We start from the raw sequence: 20,185 nt of genomic DNA on the forward strand, positions 1-20,185 counted from the left end.
AAAAACATCCCAGGAACATGAGAAAGGCATGTTTAGAGCAGCCAGAAACAAGAACACCACTACCAGGGCTTCAAACAACAAATTCAGCCAGGGCCCTTCTACTAACACGTCCCATTCTACCAAAGAACAGAGAGAGCAGGATTTGTGCTCTGCCATCTCTCTGCATTCACCCATGTCTGCATCATCTTCCCTCTGGTATCCTCTTGCACTTGGGCAAGGGCTGCCAGAGCCCACTGGATGCTCACTGCCAGTCCCTGCTAAAGAGAGTTAGCAAGGGCGGAGTTTGTGTCTCTTTCCCCTCGATGTCAGCATCAGCTCATGCCTCTCACCTCTCTTGACTTCTGAATTTAGCAACAATCAAAAAAATTGTAGGAATTTAATTGTCTTTGAGACTTCTACTTCCTGCAGGATCTGGTGGGAATTAGCCAAGACAGTGTTATGGGAAGGGGGAAATGGGGATGGACAAACAGACATCATCGCCACCACACATACCTCACATCCTTGGAATCCAGGCTAAAAACACCCAGGCTCTGGAGCAGAAATACTCATGAAAGCATTTCATAATGCTTTACCAAGGAGTGATATCAGTATCATTATCTGCATTTTATGGCTGCAGCACTGACTGGTCATGACATGCCTCAAGTCACCCATCAGATAGCCGTTCCTTCTGACTCTGCCACTGTTTCTCCTGACTGCAAGTCAGTGCCCTACTAATGGAGTCATCCCAAACCGCAGGCTGTACGAGAGGAAAGGGTTGCTGAAGTTAATATCTAAACATTAGCTATTACCTTTGCAGAGAGGACAGAGAAGGAAGAATTATAAAGTTATTATAAAAACTGAGAAATGTAATTCTCCTTTCAAAAGGCAAGACCTGCCTCTAACAGGTTCAGTGCACTTGGCATTGCAGATGCATTTAATGAAAAGACAACACAGGACAGGAATGACTGGGTGTTTGCTTAAATTAAGAACCAAAGCAGAAATCCAGTGACTGAGCAAGAGAGAAGGTGGGATATGAGCTCCAGTTTTCTGATTCAAACTCCTGGGAGACCCACTCTAAGAAACCCATAATGTTTCCACTGCACTTCAAATCCAGCCATGCTAGCATTATTCAGCCAAACCTTACCAAGGTTGAATTTTAACCATTTTCCTTTGTTCCCTTTGCATGGGAAAGGATAAAGTAATTGGTAATTGGTCACGAATAATTTAAATGATTCCTTGTTTATTAAAAAAATGCAATTTCCCTTATATTATTCCTTAGGTTTCAAGTTCTTCACATCACAATTACTTCTTATAAGGGAAGAATGTTCTTATCATTATAAATTGAATATAAAAAAATTAGAAAATAAGACAGGAATTATTGAATTTATTTTTTAATGCAAGAAATGGTATGAAAGTGCAGCGCGAATTGGTTTTTTATGCCTCTAATTGCATATCTTCCTCTGTATCTCCTTTCTTACTGTTTTCAGGTAAAGATCAAGAATACAATTTCTTCCCTACTCCACCATAAAACAGAAAGTAAGTAATGAGCCCAGCAAGTCCTGACCTCTGCCATCAGTCTCCTACCTGCTATCAGCCTGTTTGACATCAGCAGGGTGAAAATGCCTCTAACTGGATACCATAAGCTGTCTCACACTGCTGCTATTATTACTACTCTTAAAACTAATGGCCACCACAGGTAACTATATTTCTAGTGACAAGGACCAATATTTGTTTTGAGTTGCTGCATTGCTATTCAATACACAAGTTATTGCATATTAATGCAATGTCAAAAAGTACCATGTGCTGATGTCAGGACAGAGCCTTGACCTCATTTTGTGATCTCCTTCATCAAAGTATCAAATCTTATTTCCTGGACTACCTTTGAACTACATTAATAAACCAAGTGAAAGGATGCTATCAGAAAGGAAAGGCTTTTAAGAACACAGTAGTTTGATACACGGGAACACTTCCCCAGATGGGTGCTCCTTTCACTCTGCTACAAGCATGTCCATGTCGTCTGCTCTGACCAGGCAGGTAGACTGGGACTAGAGCAGTAGCATCTTCAAGGGTCACATACTGTTTAGATAAGGCACTGGTCTGACTAAGAGCCATGAGAAAGCCTCCTCCTACAGTCTCTGTTCTAGTAAGATAGTTTACAGACAAACAATCATCAATATGCAGCTCCTCGTCCCCCACACCACCTTCGCCAAAATAGAAATGGAAAGTACAAAAAACCCCCCCCACAGAACCAAAAAGAGATGCTTTAATATTGCAAATCTCTTCTAAACCAAGTCACTTGGGCTTTCCAGCACAATACTCACACTGAGACTGAACTCATCTGAATGCAATTTCAGTTTCAGCTACACCGATACCATACCAGCTTTGCACAACCACAATCAAATAGTTTGTTGTGCTCTTTGCAGCATTTTGTAGTCCTGAAGGAACATGTAAATGGAAATGCCTTCACTGAGCTTAAATGCATTATGTCATAAGCCTTAAAATGCCAATCATAACTTAATTATGGACCATTTATCCTACTTCCATTTGCTTTCCCGAAGAAGCAGTCACCACTACTTTACACGTTACCGTTAGCACTGGTCTCATCAGACAACAGGCTTTGTATTAGCATGGTGGTTTCCCTCTGACCACAGATAAACACCATTCCTTACTGCTTCGAGGCTCCAGCCCTGACATATCAGACAGCCTTCAGAGCTTGCACAGGTTCAGCAAGCAGTCTCAGGGCTCAAGTTCATAAGAGAAAAAACAGCTATTACAGGCCTATGGGGGCCTTGGGGTGCAAACACTGGGATTTGCACCCTGCCACTAGTGGTCCAGTGCTCTTTCACCTGCCACTCCCCACTTTCAAATGCAGTCATGTCAGTGAATAAACCTTTCCTGCTCTTTCAAACCACTTTTATGCATTTAATTGGGAGCAAAACAGGAACTGCCAGTCCCAATCTGACCAAGGAGCTGCATTAAATCTGCAATTCTGATTGAGTTCTCCTGTTATGATGCTCCTAGAAAGATCTTACTAGGCAGCTTGACTGAAACCAATAACTAAGTCATGATTTAAAGCTGGTGAAATACCTGCATTACAGTGAAAAATTGTCTACTTATTGTTTTCATGTATGGTTTATACAAAACAGACTTCCTCTAGAAAATGTGGAATACAGCTCATTCTGCATCTAGCCTATCTTACACATGCTCCAGGGGGTGCAGAGCCAGCACACATCTGCTTGCAAGAACAAAACACATCCCTCTAGTACTAGACACACTGAGCCAGTGTTTACACACTGATCTGCTAATAAGGAGACCCGGGAATTCCAGAACACAAGATTTATATTTATTGCTATTTTACATTACCATAGAACATGCCAAGTTCGGGCACTTTAAATTATGAGGGCTGCTATTGCACATTCCCTTATCAGTCTTTCACACAACTGCGTTACTGAAGCATCCTGATAAGAATGTCTAAAATGTCTGCTATGTTTTAAAACAGCAAACTCTTCCTTTTCAGCTCTGACCCAGCCATTTCAGTCAACAAAGCTCTCTACTCTTTCAAAACACTTTCTACTCACTTAATGGTTGCGATCATACTGACTGTCTTGAAAACTGCTACTCCCAAAAATAATACAGCGTGGTTATTTATTCATGGTACTGGCTTGGCGTGATATTTTCAGGACTACTGTTTCAAAATATGTAATGAAACATGAACATCATCTTTTGACAAGAGGTGTAAGTATCACACTTCAGAACATCATACACAGAACATTAATGCACCTTCTAAACGAAGAAAATCAGGAAACTGTGCAACTAAAATGACCAACTTGCCAAAACCAGCATACGTTTGTGCACTTGTTTTTACTTTCCCAGGCTCACTAAGATCAATATATATAGATAGATAGGCATGTGTGTACGTGTGTATACATATGCATTTGTTCTCAACTGCATTTCCCAGGAAGGTGCCAGTAGAAGGAAGAACAGTGAGGAGAGTAAAAAGCCATTTCTACTACAATGAGCAAAAATAGTTTTATTTGTTGTCATTTTGGGGTTGTCAAGGGCTTTTTTGATTCTTTCTTCTAAAACCTGTCTTCCGTAAGCTCACTCAGTGTCTTTGAAACAATATTTGATAGTAAAACTAGCTATATTGCAAGAGTTACAGTTAGAATTGAATGTTAAAATACTAAATTATGAAAGTCATCTATCCCTGCACTCATTTCATTCTGCAAGAATCCCATCTGGGAAGGAAGAAGGGAGAGGTGGAGTGGGGAATGCACAACTAATTAGTACGGTTTCACAATCTTATTCAACCTGCCAACCTATTTTTCTGCCAGTCCTGCACACATAAATAGGATGAAAAGCAGAAAGTCCAAGTTTTTCACACTTCTATTCTTCAGTTTCACCATTTCTGATTGTCTGCCTGGGTACCTCTGTCCCCTAACACAGCACACTCAACCCCCTCGGGGCTCCAGACCACTACCTCCAGAACCAGGGAAGTCACTCACATCCAACAAAGCAAACAGGACAGAAGACACCCAGCAGCATGTGTTTTTCTGCAAGCAAGGAGGCTACAGGCAGTTAGTTGTTCAAGATCTTCCCTAATGCTTAGTACCTTTCCTGCAGTCCCAGCAAGCCACTCAAGGCTGAGTGACTCTTGATAACACATGCAATAGAACTCCAGGCAATACCTGGGCTGGTAACAGAGCCACGTGGCACAGACTTGGGGGCTTGTGCCAAGCAGGCTTAGGCATTTACAGGGTACACTGCAGGGCAGGGCTGCACAGACACACTTGTTTGACTCCTACCAGTGTCAGGCAGCACCCTGCTCAGTCTGATTAGCATAATCAAAGATGTAAGAAGAGAAGCAGGGCTAATTAGCCTGAGCAAAGCACGTTGTCAGCTGGGGAATCTCTGCACGGGGCTCAGATGCACAAACAGATGTAGTCATCCTGACTGAGCCTTTCTTACTCCCTGCAGTCAGCAGGTATTTCATTATGCCCAAGAACTACTTACTGCTGAAGCAACGTGTCTTGTCATGTGACAGCAGAGTGGTGCGATTCCTTAGTTCTTAATGTTGCTTTTTTGAAGCAAAGAGCTGCAGGGGTCTTACATACAATGTATGATGCTTTCTCCCATTGCATGTGCTTAGACAGATACTCAACAGTCTTCCTTTGCATAATCTTTTTTGAGGGATGAGGATCCTATTGTGTTTGTCATGTATTTGGGTTTTTTTCTATTTCCTTGTATAGCATTCTAGGTAGTTGAAGAGGAAAGGAAGAAAACAATGCTGAGAATAGTTTTGCTACTTCACTGTACCTTCCCCACCTCAAAATACTCTCCAGATGGAAAGAGTTTATTTGTAAGTAGGCAAGCAGAAGGCTGACTGAAGAAAAGTGATAATTAAATTAGAATAATAATAACAACAAGAAAACCCGAAGCTAATGAAGACTGTCTGCTTCATTTAATTTAAGAAGAGACTTCATCCTATAATGAAGACATATAAAGCTCTACAGCTCACTCACCCTTTCTACGAATGTCATCAGGAGTAGCAGGACTGCTCACTAAGCCAAATCCCTTCAGTTGAACTGGTTTGACTGGTCAATGATAACAAGAAGGAAGTACTTGTACTTACATTTCCTTGATTGCTCTGCAGGCTATCCCTCAGGTTGAATAAAGACAGTTATACAAACATTTTAATGGTTCTGGTAAAAGTAAAAAGGATTCTGGTAATTTGCACTGTGGAATTAACAGACATGTCTTAACTCAGAAATATGTTCTGAGGACCTTCCCACTTCAAACGGCAGCAGTACGTGACTGAATGACAAAGAGACATTATTTTGCCTCTTTTCCCCGTAAGAAGCTGATTCTTTAACAAAGTCGCTTGCAGAGCACAGCTTTACAAGAAAACAAAAACCACGCCTTTCAAAAAACGTAGAATAGACCCAAATCACATTAACCGTGAACACGAAAAGTGTTAGCTCCTCCACCGCTCTCCCTGTTGCTCCACCCTGAGTGTCAAACTCCCTTTTACTTCACCAGAGGTTCATGTTACCTGAAGTTTATTTTTGTCAACTATTTGCATCAGAAATGCTAAATCAAGCTGTCGAGAAGACGTTTTATCTTCCAGAGAGACAAACTCCTGGCAGCTGAAAGCTTAAAGCACAATTTGCCCACTGTCTCCATTAAGGATACCTCTGTTGCAAGGAATTTCCATAGCTCTGTTCACAAATGCCCACCTGTCCAGGAAGCCAACTCACATTTTGCCTGGGTTCCTTCAACTGGCACAGCTTTAGTAACACTTCAGCAGGATTCACTGCAGCCCAAACGTTGGAAGTGAGACCAAGGCAATTTATAAATCACTACCCCGATTCTGACTGAAGGTTGCCTGGTACAGAAAACCACAAATAACCTTCCTCGCCTCATCTAATGCAGCCCTCACTTCCCAAACAGATTTCTTCTATTACTAGGGCAATAACTTGGTTATAAGTTGCAATAGTGCCATAAACTTTATTTGCCATAGTGGGGAGGGTTTTTCTATTATTTAAAGAGCTGCCGGGAAAACGGATTAGAAATAAATAAAAAAACCCAGCATTTCAGGTGTCCTTAGTCTGTCTCTAGTTCTGACACCTCAACAGGAAAAGAAGCTAAGAGCAATCCTGGCAACTTGCTTATCTTCTTCCTCTTGACCTTTGTGCCATCAGGTGCCTCTGAAACATTCATCAGTGTCTGTAGCTGGAAACACCAAAGCTGATTAACAATGAGAAACATAAAACTCACTGAGAAGGAACACTGATAGCATCAATACTGCCAGTTTCAATAAGAGTATCTAAAATTCCTTCCCAACATATGCATCCAGGGTCAACATGCCTGGCAGACTGCAAGCAAACCTGGAATAAATATGAATGAACAAGTTGTTAAGAACAGTATTTTGCTACAAAGGGCTAATGATCCCTTTTAACTAACCTACCAGTATCAGCAGCATTTCCTTTTGAATGCACACCCCAAACAGAAAACGGAAAAAACCCTCCTCTCTAGGAGAGCTTAATTTATATTCTCTTCCTGCTGCTGCTGCCACAGACATTATCAGCTTTGAGAGAAGCATTGGCAGGCTACGAGATACTGTTAGGGTCATTGTGGGCGCAGCAAACCAGCTCACCAGTGATGCTAACTATCACAGCAGCACAAGAAAGCAGCAGTGAAACACAGGAGAGCATAAAAGAAGCAGAAGAAACGTTCTCACAGGCGTGAGACACCTGTGTTTTGATCAGCTTCACCCCAGACACAACCTACAAATAGCAGAGCAGCTTTCTCGCCGTGCTATAAACCTGTGACAGCTGGGCTTGGATCCCAATGCTTCTTCTTGGTTTCACTGGAAGTCTCTTGGACCAAGCAGTGCTGCAAGCAAGGACCAGAAATTTCTCCAGTTGACAGCACCAAGTTAAAAATAAGAGCAGCCATGAACTACACTGCTGAACTACAGGAGATGCTTTGCTCTCATGGACCACACCGCAACCACACTGGTATTGTAATCATTAACAAGCGCATTCACCTGCCTGCCTTGCTGTGTTTACTCGCTCCAATGCACTAGTACCGCCTGGACTTCTCTAATGCCAAATCATGAAACAAAGCTGACAGCAAAAAGCTGGGGCAGCAGTTAAAGTGACTGCCAAAGAGAAATCTGTTTGCTCAGGCAAAAGCTGTTCTCAGTCCAAACATGGGAGTCATAATCTTACAGCCATTTGCTTGGAAGACAATGAAGGGAAGGCAGAACAGACTGGGAAACTACAGCTTGCCACGGTAGAGAAGAGAACAATCTTTGTGCCCAGATTTCTTTGCTTTGCAGGGTAAGTTTTACAAAGCTGACAACCAGTAGCAACATGTAGTGGCCCCAGGCGTCATGCCTGCCTATCAAAGACTTGGATTTTAGCCCTGGAGAAATTACAGCCTCTCAGTACTCTGGAAGCTGTACTGTCCGAGGAGAAAGCAAAAAGTAATGAATGACCTAACTAAAAATTATTTTAATACACAGATTGCAAACTCTAAGCCATAAACTTAGAAGTGCAGAGAGAACTGGGAGAAGATGTGGAGGAAGAAAAAAATCTTGTATTGACAGGAACACCATAGCCACAGATGACAAAGACAATCAGCTAGGGCTGCTATGATAGGAAAGTCATCTACTGGAGTGGTAGGGGCTGACACACCGAATGCAAAGTATGGGTCCAGCAGATAAGCCCTGGAAACAAAGGAGGAAGTTCAGCAGTTCAGGCTGGAAAAGACAGTGGGGAAAAGACAGCTTAGAAGTCATGAGTTGAGGAGCCAGCCAGCAGGAATGTGGAGAAGAGAGAGGCAAATAAAAAGGCATTTGGCCCTGTGGCAGTCCCTGAACGCTGGAGGCTTACAGCTTCATTGCTGCATATCCTTCTGCAGGACTTGAAGCCATCCTGGCCACCTCTCTGCTGGGTGACAGGCACCAGCAGGCACAGTCCACCTCTCACCTGCTGTCCCTAGGTGCCCATACACTGACTGTACGGGCGATCCCCCACTGCCAAAACAGCTTGGCTGCTGCACACTGCCAAGGCAAGTTTGCCGCCCATGCAGTCTGAGGATGGGGGCTTCGGGGCCAGGAGAAGAGGTGAGCCGACCTGATGCACAGAAACATATACCACCACCCGCTTCACATCTCCACAGACACAGCTGGTCTGCTGTATTTCTGCAACATCCATTTTAATCCAGTGTTCCTCAGTGAAAACAAACTGCCAAACTGAAGGCCCAGAGTTACGGTCAGAGACTTTTTTTTGAAACCCCGCAAGAGACTCTCAGCTTCCTCTCCCAAACATCAGCCTTGAGCCATTCTTGCCTGGCTGGCGGAAGCCTGTGACATGAAATAAAAGGCAGGAAATATGACTTTCTGAATAAACATTTATTTGGTGAGAAATACTTCTGATTTTTTGGCAGAGAAATGGCAGAAACCTGAAGCCCTATGTATAGCATGCATGCAGAGAGCAATTTCTATTTAAAGGGAAGCTGCAGCTGTCTGTAGCTCTTACTGCAGAATAATGCCTAGGAATAAATTACTGCCATTTCTGAGAGACATTTCTCAAATTAAAGTGATTCTTCCCTTCTTCCCTCTCACTATAAATACCAAGTGGCATGTACTGGGCAGTTGTTGGAAAGAACGGACACACGCAGCTCTGCTCTTTTATCAGCAGCCTCGTAATTTCCATAGAAAACCATGAAGTGGTTTAGCATACGGGTACCGAAGTGACACAAAAACAAAGACATCCAGAAACATTAAGTCTGCATGTGTCAAAGCTTCCCATCACTCTTCCAAGGTGTGTACAGCCCAGAACAGACACCGGCCATCACTTCCAATCATGGCACAAACCTGGCATTGAGGCTCCGGGCATGGAAGATGGCCACTCTCAGAAAACCACTGTAAAATGCCCACCAACCTTCAATTTTCATCACTTGTACATGCCTCCTCCCTGAGGGGCTGCCGCAGCGGCAGCACAGGCAGCAGAAGGTGATGCTCTGGGGAGAGGGTGTGCCTGGGCTGCTGCCAGCCTGGCCAGGCAGCTCAGGAAGCAGCACTGACATCAGCTCCAGGAGCTATGTCGCTCCCAGACCCGCCACAGGTCCACATGCCAGGAAAAACAGTCCGCAGCCAGAGCGGGAGTATGGATGAGATAGGACCAGGGGAAAGGGAGCAAGGAGAGCCAAAGAGTGGAGAAAAGAGGCAGCAGCTCAAAAATGGGATGGAACCTGGGCTAAGCCATGTGCAGCCACAGTCTCCAGGATCCTCTCTGGGATCATCCCTTACAGCAGCAGCTTCCCACTGAAGGTGGGGCATAGAAAGCCTGTCCCAGCGAGAAGCAGGGATGTTTACTATCCTACCATCTGCAGTTTGCCCGAAATAAATTATAGATATGAGATCAACTAACCACATTTCTTTTTTTTTTACACATTCTGGATTTAGAGATTTATTTTCCATTTCCCACAAATCATGCCAGAGGTTTTCGCATAAGTGCAAAAACAAAAATATTGCGAAGAAATGTCTGAGAGTGAGGAACATGAAGAGTTTATTCATTGCTCCTGTTAAAATGTGTTTGTGCTTGTGTGGCTAGCACTCCAAAAAAGCTGTGGCATATGTTTTCAGGATAGAAAAAAAAAACCTCAGGATACCTAAATCCTACCAGAAAATTACAAAACTGTATGCTGGAATTCACAAGGTCCCCTCCTGTGAGAGCAAAGGAGCCTTGCCTTGCTTCATTTTCACCCCTTGCTAAGCGAAATAAACGTTCCTCCTTAACAAGCCCTCCTGACATCCCTTTTGCTCTCTCAAGAAGTGGAATATGGACTTGATTTGAACAAGCTCTGCTATTCCAGAAATGCACTTCATTCAAATGAAGAGAGCAGTAAAAAGGAAGCGAGAAATTAGTACTGTTTAGTAAACAGGCAGTTTCTAGGTGGATACAACACACTGGTCCCAATTTACTGCACCCCTGCCTTCTCACACCCCACTTTCTCTGAAATTTGCCTGGGTGGCAGGAGGAGGCAGCAGAAGGGAAGAGAACAGCTACCACTTGCAGTGGGAAAGGTTTGATTGCTTTCTACACATCTTAACATGACAACACCCTGGGAAGAGAGAGCAGTATTTTTCAGTAAAATCACTATATACTGGCATTTCCTTTCAGGATAAACACCATCCCTCCTTCTTTCTGGTATTCTTGTCTCCCTGAAAGGATAAAGGAAAGAGGAGAGGGGAGAGGAGGAGCCTGGCCAACTGCCTCGTTCTTGCAGCAGTGTCCTCCGAGCAGAAGTCAGGTGACAGAATACACTCTCAAGGAACTTCTAAAAAGCTCTCCATCACCTACAAATGACTCCCCAAAAAGGAACCAGTCTTGGATGCCAGGGTAAGAGCCACTCTCAAGAACACTTTTTCCCATCCATACCTGGTGAGAAGAGTGCTGCTTTTGCTGCACAGAACCAGGCCTTGCGAATGCAATTCAGGGTTTTGGCATGGCAATAGCAGAACATCATGCTGTGCTTTAAGTGGGATCATTTTAAACCACTTAGGACAGGGCAGAAGGTAATGATCACACTGACAGCATCTTCAACAGATATTCCATCCCCTGTAATGGCTGATGATTGCCTCCTTCTCTCATGCAGTTTGTCTGGCTGATCTGGCACACCACATACCTTAGAGGACCTGGGGAATGCTCTTCTCCACATGAGGTGGTGATGCTGTTGCAATCAGTGGAGGTGATTGCAACATCTTGAACAAACATCTCCTGTTATCCCAACAGTTCTGCATGCTAGGACAGTTTATTATTATTATTATTATTATTATTATTATTATTATTGTTATTATTATTATTTAAGGCTGTCCTCTTCTGTTCTAGGATGCCAGCATGCAAAGTAAGATCTTGTGATTTCAAAGAAGTCTTTCAAAGTGTGGGAATAGGCTGATATGGCCATGTCTGCTTGGATACATAGACAGTAAGAAGCTCCAGGTCTCAGAGGCCCCTTATTCATCTTAATGAGCTACCAACTTGGCAGCTTAGTGGTACTAGTAAGTAACAATTTCAAATATCAGCCTTGTTAACTATTTCACTGTAGATCAAAGCATGCAGGAAAGGCAAAAGATGATGAAAATTTTTCAGTGTCTTCTCTAATATTTATTTTGCAAGTAGTTCTTGGGAAAGCAGCACCACTTAGACTCTGTTTTAATCTGCTTCCCAAAGCCTGAACCCAAAGGGAAAAGCAGAGCAAAGGAGGGCATCCAACTTTCAGGGAGCTGGAAGGCATGCCCAACAGTAAGAAAATATATTTATATCTACTACATTTATGAAAAGTGCAAAACCTAATTTGTTAAAACTAGAAGAATCTGCAGCTTGTTTTATCACTACTAACTACTAACTAAGGATTTAAAAACTAACTTGCCTAACTTTGAAATCCCCACAGTTCCTTCTTAAGACAAAACCGAGGATTATTGTAAAACCTGGCAGGCAGAGCATTCTTATTTTTCTCTTTTTGTGAGGATGTTTACATTTGAGCTGCACGTTTGTTCATTTCCACCCAGAAAAGCAGTGGGCTTCAAGAGAAAAACAATGAACATAAAAAATATGTATACCTTCTCTTTAGTCATCCCTCACGGGAACATTTTCTTTTATTAACTACCACAGCTGGATCAAGATCTTAGTTGAGTGACTGTGTTTCCTTCTGAAAGGTGTGCTACTCCAATTCCCATGAACACAAACCTCTGAGAGGAGCATTTTTTCTGAAAATACTCAAACTAATATGACAAACTGATGAATAGCAGACGCAAATAACTACATTTGCATTCCTCTAATCTGAAAGTGGTCAAATTAATTTCAACCATTGTATAAGCATGTATAAAACTCCTGAATAGGACCTGAACTGAATAGGACCTGTAGATTGCTGAACTGTTACACATAATATTTTTCATTCTTGTTAGACTACAGAGTCACACGGCCTTTCAATGCAGACTTACGTACTTAAATAAAAAGTGACAGTAATGTGTTCAATAACTGTAGCAGTATAAGGAAAAGAAACCCAGCATCTTTCCTTAGATAACACTACTCTGCCCTTGAATACATTAAAAGAAAAAAGAAAAAGTAAGAGGGAGAGAAATTCAAGTCTGGCTTTGCAGCCCAACCAAAACACACCTGCATTTTGTTTCAGCAGAGAAAAAAGATGCTCAGTGCATCACAGGAAAGCGAGCAAACACTAGGGCAGATACCACCTCCCAAAAGACACAATTGGAAGTATTTGTTATCATTAGTAGGAACTCACAACATTCACTATGTTCTTCTTCAGGGAATTCTGGATTATCCTTTTGCATGGAGATTTTTCAGAAATCACAGATCCTCACTGGCTTTTCTCTTTCAAATAAAGTAAGATAGAGCTGTAAAACAAAAGCAAAACCAAGTGAGAAAGGAAAGCAAGGAATACAAAGAGGAAAATCCATAGAACTGTTTAGCAAATGAACAATTGATTCCTACATCTCCTTAAAGCAAATGCATTTTTAATGAGCTCCCAGGACAGAGATTCCAGTACAGAGTGAGTGTGTAGCAAACACTGATCTAGGATAGGAAGAGTCATTTGCATTGTACTTCTCATTACCAACAATTAAAACCCAGTTCAGAGTTGCTAAAGCAGATACATAATTAAAATAATTCTTGGATACTTCTGTTGCCATAACAAGAGGACGAAAAAAACTACTTGGAGCTGTTGCTGTTTAGAAAAGAGTCTGCAAACAAAGTCTGCGGCATGCCGAGAGATCCATGAAGATTTTTGTTCTCAATGAACTCCTCTAAAGGAATGCAAACACCTATCTATTTCTGTGGTTATCTGTAATATTGCAACAGAGGAGTACTGAAACCAAAAATACACACACATACTTGCTGTTCCTCGATAGGATGTATTTTTTATATCTGAGATTTTTAATATTGTGCGGTTCTTTTTTTTTTGACAGAATTTCTTTGTGGACCAACTCTTAATTTTTTTTATCTACTATACAAGGTATCAGACTATCCTCAGCCTTTTTACTGGGATCTGGGAAAACTGCTGGGCTTAATTTTTTTGTGAACCCAATATAGAATACTTAAAATAGAGTGTGTATTTCCACAAGCCCCAAATTGAACATTTTTTCCTTCAGCCAGGTTCCCGTGGTCTACTTGTGCTTCCTAAATTCTTAGTTCCGCTTTGTGCCACAAACCTTTCCTATCTCCTCGATGTAAGGTTCCTCAAACACTTCACATGTAATTTCAGGATTCGTGCACATGAATCCCATCCTATCAGCCTTACAGTGGAATCCATGTCCTCGAACCAAAAACATGTGCAGGACAAAAGCCTTCACCTTAGACAGTGCAAGCTCTCTTCACTTTCAGTGGAGAAAACTAGGCAAACTAGAAAATTATTAATTTGACCTATCTTAAGCATCTGCTTTAGGACAGAATGAATCACTCTCTAGAAAGGTCTGGCTCTCTCCATAAAGTGAGTCTAGACACTGAGCTCAGATTAGATGGCTACAGATGAATACAGATGAATCTCATCCTATGTGAAGGCAGGAAACAAGTCAGACAGATGGACAAATGCAGTTCATGGGTGAAGAGCAGAGGGAAGGCAATTCAATGATAAAAAAGTTGCTCTTCAAAAGAAGTTTACACCTCTGAGACAGTTTGTTTTCATTTAACATACAAAGCAACAGCAATAAAACCTTCCAAAGCCCAAACTAATATCTGCCCAGCTGATCCAGCTTTGGTGTAAGACTACTCCTGGATTTACTGGCTGAGGCTAAGCCCGTAAACCAGCATCCAGCTGGTTGGGACTCTCCAAGGCACCTGGCAATGATGATGATGACGATCATGACAACCACTAGTCTCAGTTACATGCGTCTTTGTCCCCTCTCTGACGGATTGTGGCAATGCAAGATAGCTGTTACAAAAATCTTCCCATTTAAGAACTGCAGCTCCTGTGACAGAGGCACTGCTACCTCAAGAGCCTTTAGATATCCAGGCGCTGGCTACACTTCCAAGGCTTTGGACAACAGCATCTCTCCTCTACTAAAGTGGAACTTCACTGCTTATCTAACAGAGAAGCACACCATCAGACATGATCTCACAAGATTTTTAACTTCAGAAAGCAGACCAAAGAGAGAAAAACAACCCAGATCTATTTTTAAGAAAACCCTAGAAATTTTACTTAAACCCAAGCCAATTTATTTTCAAGGCATTTATTTTTTCTTCAAATTATGTGAACCTCATGACTGAAAAAACTCCACCCAAGCTCAAAATACTCAAACCACTTTGTTTCTCAGTGTTAAAATGAAGCATTTCAGCATTTTAAAAATAATTTCTGAGTTTTTTCCCCAATAATTTGGCAACCCCAAAATATCCTAAAAATGGTATTTCTTAATCTTTATCTCATGTCATTCAACATTCAGGGAAACCTGAAAATGGAGTCCAAAGGACTATGAGAAAATATTTAACATTTCTGCCAAAAACATACGGCTTCCAATTATTTTTACTAAAAGCAGGGAAGTTTACTCCTTGCAAGCTCCTGCTTGCATGGACTCCCAGGAGAGTCAGCTGTGTGTAAGTGCTGGGATGACACGTACCCCACTCATGGAAAGTCCTTCCACTAACTTCAACAAGCAGGATTAGAATTTTGATTCTAGTTCAAGTTAAACAAGGCTCCAATTGCCTGTACCAGGGTTTTGATCACTGAAACCGGAGCTAGTGCTGCTTGCTAGCTATGCAGCTCTCTTGCTGTCAGCCTGGAATTTGTCTTGCAGAGCCCTGACAGTGCATGGACACGGGAACAGGTCACAAGCAGCATCTGTGAGATACAGAGAAGTGGTGGTGTTCTGGGGCAGATACCCTTCTCCATATACTCTGATTTCACAGGAAAGATGACATGAGGCAAGGTACCCTACACCTCAGGCAAAAAAAGGGGCAAGAGACCTTGTATTTACCACAGAGTGCCTTTGTACCGTGGACACAGCCAGTTATTATGGAGCAGATGACATGCTATAAATTCACAAACTAGTTTAATCTGCTACAACTTGCTCACTTCACCTTACCCGTAGGCACTTCATTCTGTGAGGGGCAAGGCACGTTTGCCTGAAAATGTTCCCAGGCAGCTTTATGATTAAGATGGCATAGCACAAAATTCAGCAGAGAAATATGCTGCTTCTTGAAGCACAGTCCTCATCTGAAGACCAGAGCACTCCATCCCTAATTGGGATAATCTTTCTGCTATGCAGATCTGATGGGCTGTGATGACATGTTCCTCTTGGAACATGTGAAACAGTCACAACTTGGAGGGACCATCAAGGAAGGCTGGTTTGCAGTACAATTAGGTTTTAACCAGGCTTTGGAACTGAAGTGTCAACATGATCAACAAACCATTATCACATACACAGTTGCTGATCACATCTCTGCTATAAATGGGAAGCATTACCAAGGAAGCTGGTTTTGATGGTCCCACTGCATTATAGTTACTCAAATATCACAGCATAGACCTGTCTTTGAGTGCTAAGGACTTTCAGTAGACAGATTAGAAGTGCAATTGAGATGTGAACAGACCTCAAATCAAAGGAATATTTGAAAACTAAAACTGGGCCCCAGGGTAATCAGCAAATAAGGACTATAGTAAAAGTGAGCAATTGCAAATTGGCAAAAACTGAAAACCAGAAGTTGGCTATGTGCCATATCCTGTATTCATTCCAAGAGAAGGTCATGCTCTCCATCTTGCTTTGAAGATCAGGCAGTGAGAGATTACGGTTTTACTAGTCCTTTCCTGCATGTTTTTGTCATTTCTTGCTCTCTTGCATGACATAATTTGGTTTTCCTAATTCACAAATCAGCATAAGCTAATAAAACTGTTTAAGAGATGGCAGTGTTGTGCCCAAGTTGTTTCGTTGTTCTCTATTATCCCACAACTAATCCTTCAACTCAAATAAAACCATAACTCATTTCCTCCTTTATTTTCCCTCTTAGACAGGTTCAATCCTGCCTCACCACAAATGGGAAAGGCGAGGTTTTATCTTCCTGAAGCATGCATGATGTCAATTACCTAATGTGTATATCATCTATGATGTCAGGAAAAAACTTCTAAATTATTTTCAAAAGTTTTAGGTACTTTACACAGACAGAAAAGATTCTAATGGATAATGAAAACCAACCAACCAACCAACAAACCAAACAAAAAAACAAACCAAACTAAATTAATCAAACCACAAAAAACCCAAGAATTTACTATCTTTTAGATTGTACTTTAATAAAAGCTTCTCTACAGCAGCCATACAAGCTTTACCCATCTGAAAATCTTGTGACACTTTGTCTAGTGTACAAAGGCTGCTCCTGATGGGGCTGAGTCATCCCTACACTAATTGTTCTGCTAGTGTAAAAATTACTTAAATTCCAATTATGCCTACTTTAACGCTCTGGTGAAGCAACATCACCTTATGACAAAAGAGGTTTCATTTGCATAAAACAGGCAGGCATAACTCTGATTTCTGTTTAGCATCCATTCCTCATGTGAAGCTTGATGCTCCACAGCTTTATAATGTAAACAAGCATTTCCCATGGGTTTGCATGTGGTCCACAGTAAAATGCCCAACTTCACAAGGTGTTACACCCACTTTGTGCAGGGCAAATAACTGTATCTGGGTGCAAGGGAACAGTAAATCAAGTTGTCAGCACTTTGCATATCCTGCAGGTCCTAAACTAGAAAAACAGCATGCAGATCTTGGGGCTCAGGTAAGGAAGCAATACATCCTGCCCTGAAATTTGTACCAAAGGGAAGAAGACATCTTTCTCAGCTCTATGAACACATCCATGGGACATCTCAGCCCAGCACATCTTTCCTGTGTGAAAAGCATTTCCAACACAAGGGCTTACTCAGCAGGAAAATGAACTGCTGCAGGATGGGAACATCTATCTGTAAACTGCACACAGACAGGACCAGCACATGGGGCTGAAACGGTAAGGCTGCAGCTCATACCCTCCAGCGCATGAGCCACTACTTAAGATGACCACTGATCCTGCAACGCTAACGTCATCTAGAAATCAGTGTCCCAAGATTTAATCTAAAAACCATTACTCACCATCGTTTCATCCACAGCAGGTATTTTTCACAAATTAAGGCTCAGGTAAACCACCCTTCATTTTAGGATCAACCTATGGGATTTTTCAGTCCTACTCACTGGACATCCGTCCTTCCAGATCCTTATTAGGAAACCATGGAAGCAACTTTGTTCCAGAGTGGTCCCCACTGCTCTTGTTACCCATTCCCTGACCCCAATACCTTTGAAAAAGTGATCAGAAAACAGATGAAAGTTCATCACCACACGGGCAGTTGTACACGTGAAAAAACGCATGGCAGCTCAAACTCACATTCTCCGTTTACATGATGTCTAACAATAATACAAGCACAAATATGACTAGGACCTCTGAGACATCACCTTTACACAAATAACAGCAATCACAAGCATTTGTACTTCAGTAGTACCCAATTTTTCAAAAAAGACTTGAGGTTAGACTGTGCTTAGCCCTGTACTTCACTTACTGTGCTTGGTTTCCAAGTTCTACATGATTTTCCCCAGAAAAACAGTGCAGCATAAGGTATTAAAAGAGTAAGTAAAGAGTTAGGCAGTGGGTGCAACACACAATGCCACCAGGTGAAAAGAAAACTAACAGGAGCATGTCCAGGTTGTTTTGTCTAAAAAGCAACAGTACATCTGGAAGAAGAAAAATAGCTCACAAATACCTCCTACCAGATGTCAATGATGTAATTGTTAATAAAAATCCAACACCCCATTTACATCACCGCCCCATATTTGCCACTTTTTCATGGCTATCAAAGCTATGAAATAGTGGGAGGAAGGAGGGGGAATTTCAACACAGATTTACAGTTCTCTTTACATTTCTCTTAGGATGCCAGCTTTCTTCATTCTCATGCAGAAGTTTAATGTAAAAACAACTCTTCTGCCTGCATGTTTGTAACACATTCATTCCTACAGGTCTTCTGAGTGAAAGAGATTGGGAAAAGAATATAAATGGTCCATAATAATTCAGGTTCAGAGCCAGTAATGTTGAACAGATATAAGCAACAAAAATAACCACTCTGCATACTTCTGCTACATGACATAAATATTTCTCTTTTTCTTTTATGGAAGCTATTTTGCAAAAAATGCAGTTCAGCCCTGAGTGGAGACAATGAGCTTCCTGCATATTTGAAGAACTGTAGCACCTATTAACTTGTTACAGATGAGAACAATCTCACGGGCTCCGCCTTCATTAAACATACAGACACCTCTCATATGATGACCACATCTCTCCTGCAAACAGACAATGTGGAAAGGAGAATCCAAATGCTGAGAGTTGCAAAGCATAGCAACACCAAAACGGATGGCTGAGATTCTGTTTATTTGCAGTGTTTTAACTAGTCAAAGATAAAAGCACAGAACTAATACCAGCAAAAAAGTTTGATCTCTGGTGGCAGCAGTAATCCCAGCAGATTCTCACCATACCAACTCCCTGATGCCAGTAAGATTTGAGTTTGGGCCACAGCCTTTGCCTCAGTGGGTTCAGCCACAGGTTCTCACAGCTATTTGCCTGCTTACACAAAGTTTTCAGGCAACAGCTTCCCTGTATCCTCTACCTGTGCAGCACATTGGGTTGAGAAGAACCCAGATAACATGAGCTGCCAGGCTGGGGGGGCACATGCAGGTGCAGGCACAAACAATGCACCATGTGAGCTTCGCTTCTTTAGGAAACCAGCCCAGAACCCACCCTTAACCTTCCTTCCCCCTGCTTCCAGTGCGGCCACGTCTTCTGCGCTGCTGATGCAATGTGAAACACAGTGCTGGAAAACAAAGGCACTATTGACTAACTTTTTTGCAGGATTAAGATGACTATGCTGGCTTACAACAAAGATTTCAATGATTTCTACACCGAGCACTAAGTAACAGGAACACGGCTTGGCAGTAAATCCAGAGATTACCTGTTGAAACATTAATGACAAACATCTTTTGATGTGGGCTGCTTTATGTGGTGCAAAAGCCAGCACTGTAATTATGCATTTCCTTTCTATGATTCTAGTATTTAAAAGTAAAGTATTACTGGGGGGGTGCGCACGTGTATGTTTGTGCATATGTGTGTGTGCGCGCGCGCATGTCACAGGAAATACTCTACAGCTGAGCCTGCGATTTACCAGGGTAGCTGCACGTAGTAAATCTGCAACAGGGGAGCTCAGCCCTTTCATTCATCGTGCACCAAGCAGAGGGCTAAAACAATTGCCACACTTAAGACAAATGTCAGCGTGAGTCATACCAGACGGAGTGCAAACATGTTTGCTGTCGGGTGAGTCAGAATATCACATCCTGAATTCACAAACCTTGCTATAAATAATAATTTCCAAAACTGCTGCATTTCTTAAATACAATGCAATTTTAAGTATGATGCCAAATCCATAATGGCTTTCCTGACTACAAAGAAAATGTTTTTCCATCTCTTCCCTTTTGTTTCTGATTACGTGTATCTACCTACACTAGTAGGTTGTCTACAGTGCCTGAAGTGGTAATTGCATTGATTCATACTGAGGAAAATGCATGCATAGCTCAAAAAAAAAAAAAAAAGGGGGGGAGAGAACTAAATACAAGCAGTAGGACCTTTCA

At 42.0% G+C, this 20,185-nt stretch overlaps 1 protein-coding gene across 3 annotated transcripts in view; it reads right to left on the reverse strand.

The window, feature by feature from the left end:
- The window catches only part of ATXN1 (ataxin 1), a 196,550-nt gene that overhangs the window by 80,266 nt on the left and 96,099 nt on the right, over positions 1-20,185 (reverse strand). For all 3 annotated transcript variants that reach the window (XM_027676093.1, XM_027676092.1, XM_027676095.1), the window contains one exon: positions 12,796-12,907. The gene's annotated coding sequence lies outside the window, so the exon portion shown is untranslated. The remainder of the gene's footprint in view (positions 1-12,795; positions 12,908-20,185) is intronic.

Source organism: Neopelma chrysocephalum, unplaced genomic scaffold (genome assembly GCF_003984885.1).
Source record: "Neopelma chrysocephalum unplaced genomic scaffold, ASM398488v2 Primary Assembly neopelma1_26, whole genome shotgun sequence".
In the NCBI taxonomy this organism is placed as follows: Eukaryota; Metazoa; Chordata; class Aves; order Passeriformes; family Pipridae; genus Neopelma; species Neopelma chrysocephalum.